The sequence below is a fragment of the Echinops telfairi genome, unplaced genomic scaffold (assembly GCF_000313985.2).
Source record: "Echinops telfairi isolate 266 unplaced genomic scaffold, ASM31398v2 ScPeMD7_18;HRSCAF=68, whole genome shotgun sequence".
Taxonomy (NCBI): Eukaryota; Metazoa; Chordata; class Mammalia; order Afrosoricida; family Tenrecidae; genus Echinops; species Echinops telfairi.
The window spans coordinates 50,967,811-50,972,311 of NW_022103915.1; the positions used below are offsets into that span (position 1 = coordinate 50,967,811).

Genomic DNA, 4,501 nt, shown 5'->3' on the forward strand with positions numbered 1-4,501 from the left:
GGCGCCGCGGGCCCCGCCGCCGCGCCACCGGGTCGCACGTCCCCAGCGTCCGCCGAGCTTTGGATCGGAGGGATTCCTCCCGAGATAACGCCCCACAGCGGGGCGGAGGATGGGCGCTCAGACTTGGGGGCCGGTTGGGCGGCATCCCCTTCATGCAAGGCCCTGCGCTGTGTCCCCCCCGAGCTGGCTTGTCTTGCCTGGTCCTCCTGGCTCAGCACCGCCGGTGTTGGGGGGCTTGGGGTTTTTTTTGCATTATACTTAAGATCCTAGATTTCATCCTACCAGTCCCGGCTTCCGCTGCAGAAAGCACCAGAGAAACGAAATAATCTCTTCGTCCCTCTGTCTTCAGAGTTTCTCTCTTCGACTTCTCTTGCGGGCCACTCTAGCTGCGATGGCAGAGCGAACTTGGAGCCGAAGAAAGGACAGGCAATCACTCAGAAGCGGTTGCGTCTGTCTCGGTAAATACGTAACTGGAAGCTGGAGAGAGGAGAGATCCGTCAGGAGCCCTGCTTACTCGTTTGCTCTGTGCTAAAAAGGATGGCCGGGGACCTCCCTGCTCAGCCAGCGAATGGGATGTGTGATCATTCTTCACTGCCTATGGTCTCTCACTGCCCAGATACTAGACTGCGGTCTCCTTGCTCTCGCCAACCCGCACAGGGGTCACAACTCACAACGATCCAGGTGTCTCCAGGCTGTGGGCTGCAACGGCGGCTAAAACTAGGTCTCACCGCGAATTCCCGGAGGGGGAAGAAATGAGCCATCTCTAAGGAATGAAGAAAGAGCAAGAACAGAATTTTCCCCACAGGTCGGCTAGTTGAAATCCATTTGTATTCTAGTTGTACGTGTTTGTTTTGCTTGGGGTTTTTTTTGTGTGTGTTGTTTTTTTGTTTTTTTGTCATTGTTTTTTAGGGCATTTCCAAAATACTAGCAGAAAGTGAACACGATGTAGTAGGCTGTGATATTCAGAATTCTGCCAGTCTGCAGTCACCGTGCTCTCCTATTTTAGCTTCAGAAGTGCCCTTCTTTTCCTTTCTCGGGATTACTCGGGCCCTCCATGACCCCAAGGCCCTGAACTCCCAAACGCCCTGAAAGCCTAACCCACTGGCTGCCTTGTGAAGTCATTAGTTTCCTCATACAAAGGGGAAAATGCATTATTTCTCTTCAGGAGCTTAGGGGCTCTTGATTAACTTACAGCAAACCCACCTGCTTTCATCAGGTTAGTGGGGACAGTTTCCAGACTTTAATAAAGGCATGGTGGCACTGTAGAAAGTCGTGGTGAGATACACTGGTAATTCAGCAGGGAGAGAGGCGTGTTCCCCCTTTCTGCAAGTCAGCCCCTGGTTCTCCTTGCCACTATCTGAAACGAAGACCCATAAATGCCTGTCAGCTTTTCTAAGTGGGTGAACTTTGTATGACTTCCTGCAAAGGGAAGTGCTTCATTCTTTATAAGCTTTCCCTTTGATCGTATTAACACAAAACAAACCAATTACTACAAAAGCTTTGCCTGCCGAGCCCTATTAGAAATTTAGAGCAACCCCCTAAGTTTTGGATCGGAATATAACAGAATATAATTAACTATTATTGAGCATAGAGTTAACCTCGACTGCTTACTCCCAGCAATGACAGTAAAGCCAGCAACCAACTCACAAAATAAGAAAGAACACATCCCCTTTCTGAGTCCCACTTGTAACAACTTAGAGATTAAGTTTTATTTTTAAAAACTTAATGTAAGACAAAGCAGGTACATAAGCAAGTGTAGTGAAGAAAGCTGATGGGGCCTGGCTATCAAAAGATATAGTGTCTGGGGTCTTAAAGGCTTGAAGGTAAACAAGCGGCCATCTAACTCAGAAGCAACAAAGCCCACATGGAAGAAGCACAGCAGCCTGTGTGATCAGGAGGTGTCGAAAGGATCAGGTATCAGGCATCAAAGAACAAAAAATCATTATCATTGTGAATGAGGGGGAGTGCGAAGTAGGTACCCAAAGGCCATCTGTAGGCAACTGGACATCCTCTTACGGAAGGGTCGCAGGGAGGAGACTAGCCAGTCAGGGTGCAGTGTAGCACTGATGAAGCATACAACTTTCCTCTAGTCCTAAATGCTTCCTGCTCCACCCCCTCCCCACTATCATGATCCCAATTCTACCTTGCAAGTCTGGCTAGACCAGAGGATGTACCCTGGTACAGACAGGAAGTGGAAACACAGGGAATCCAGGACAGATGATCCCCTCAGGACCAGTGGTGAAAGTGGTGATACCAGGAGGGTGGGGTAAAAAGGGGGAGCCAATTACAAGGATCTACATGTGACCTCCTCCCTGGGGGACAGACATCAGAAAAGTGGGTGAAGGGAGACATCGGACAGGGCAAGATATGACAAAATAATTTATAAATTATCGAGGGTTCATGAGGGAGGGAGGGAGAAAAATGAGCTGATGCCAAGGGCTTAAGTGGAGAGCAAATGTTTTGAGAATGATGAGGGCAATGAATGCACAAATGTGCTTTACACAATTGATGTATGTATGGGTTGTGATAAGAGTTAAATGAGCCCCCAATAAAATGATTTAAAAAATTTTTTAATGTTACATTGTTACCCACCGTGAATAGTATACATCATTATTTTTTTAATATAACAAGTGCAGTTTACTGGGTACTGCTTTCTAATTTACAATTTAATAGACCTCCTCTTTCTTTTCCCTGAGTTTTGAGAGTTTTAAACACACAGAGCGCACCTCTTTCTAGCAGAGAGAGCTAGCTATTCCTGTTTTGCCTAAAGAAGGCTTCCCAGAAGTGGTGAGTTACACAGAGATTTGAGTAACATATGAGTAACAGATTCTATCTCCTGACTCCACCAGATTAGAGATGGAAGCAATGAAAGTATCATTGACTGCAATTAACCGTAAGTGAAAGTTGCACTGGGCAACTGTGCTACAAAAGACCCCTTTAAAGTATGTATGGATTTCTGTATATGATATCCAGGATAGATCTATCTATAGAGACAGTAGCTGGATTTATAATCACCTAGAGGCAAGGCAGAGGAGGTGGGATAGGGCGAGGGAATGAGGAGCTAACAACGAGAACAAGAAAGAAGAAAATATTCTGAAATATATGGTAGCGATGATTGCACAACTCTTCTGAATATGACTGAATGATTATATATGTGAATTATATGCCACTGAAATGCTTTAAAAATGAAATGAATGCTGTCAGTGATAGGATAATATCCAGCTACCCACAAGGAAGACCAGTTCATGCAGCTATTATTCAAAGTGGCACACCAACCACTAAAGGCAAACGTGAATAAACTGAAGATTACTACCAACGTGTGCAGTCTGAAACGAATCAAAAATACAATCAAGATGTAGTGATTATTCCAACATATTTGGAATGCAAAAGTTGGAAATCAAGGAGACAGATCACTATATGCAAAATATGAGCTGGGTGACAGAAATTACGCTGGAAGTCCATGGTCTAGTCAATATTCTTTGCCAACCATAATTCAGTGACATCAGTTCTCCCCCAGCCTGCCTTATCCACTGTTCAGCTTTCATATGCATATGAGGCGACTGAAAAGACCATGGCACGGATCAGGTACACCTTAGTCCTCAAAGTAGCATCTTTGCTCATTAGCACGTTGAAGCCATCGTTTGCAGCAGATTTGCCCATTGCAGCACTTCATTTGATTTCTCGATTGCTGCTCCTCTGGGCATTGACTGGATCCATAAAATGAAGTCCTTGACAACATCAATCTTTTCATAAGGGTTATGGATCCAGCTGTGAGCATTTTTGTTTGCTTTACACTGAGGTGTCATCCATAGTGAATGAAGGCTGTAGTCCTTGATCTTCATCAGTAAGTGCTCCAGGTCTTCCCACTGTTCAACAAGTAAGGTTGTCTATCTAATTATTGCCTTCCTCCGATCCTGATGTCCTGTTCTTCATATAGCCCAGCTTCTCGGGTGATTTGCTCTGCATTTTGATCAAATGAGTGTGCTGAAAAGATACATCCCTGGTGTACACCTTTCCTGATGTGAAACCACTCAGGATCCCCATCCTCGGTTTGAATGATTGCTTCCTGGCCTGTGTACAGGTTCCACATGAGAAAAACCAAGTGTTCTGGAACTCTCATTCTTCACAGTGGTATCCATAATTTGTTATGATTCACACAGTCAGATTCCTTTGCATAGTTAATAAAACACAAGTAAAACTCTTTCGCATATTTCTGCTTTCAGTCAAGACCCAGCTGATGCCAGCAATGATGCCACCCCCTGAGTGTAGTTTGAACTCGGCGGCGCCCTGTCCACGGCAACCATTGTTGCACACAAACTTTTTAAAGCCCCTTCCCTCATTTTTGTCCACAGACTCCTTCAGTGTTGCAACTCAAGGGTTGAATTTTTGCGTCAGTTCTTTCCTCTTGAGAAACAACACCTAGTGTGTTCTTTTTTGACTGTCTAACTCAGGTCTTTGCACTTTTCATTAAAATACTTTTGTCTTCTCGAGCTGCCCTTCA

The 4,501-nt window shown here is 45.2% G+C and overlaps 1 protein-coding gene across 4 annotated transcripts in view; it reads right to left on the reverse strand.

The window, feature by feature from the left end:
- The window catches only part of KTN1 (kinectin 1), a 118,982-nt gene extending 118,663 nt beyond the window's left edge, over positions 1-319 (reverse strand). Inside the window, exon 1 of one of the 4 annotated variants that reach the window (XM_045288236.1) lies at positions 283-319. The gene's annotated coding sequence lies outside the window, so the exon portion shown is untranslated. The remainder of the gene's footprint in view (positions 1-282) is intronic. The other 3 variants (XM_045288240.1, XM_045288235.1, XM_045288239.1) reach the window with 3 other exon arrangements.
- Positions 320-4,501: the final 4,182 nt, after the last annotated feature.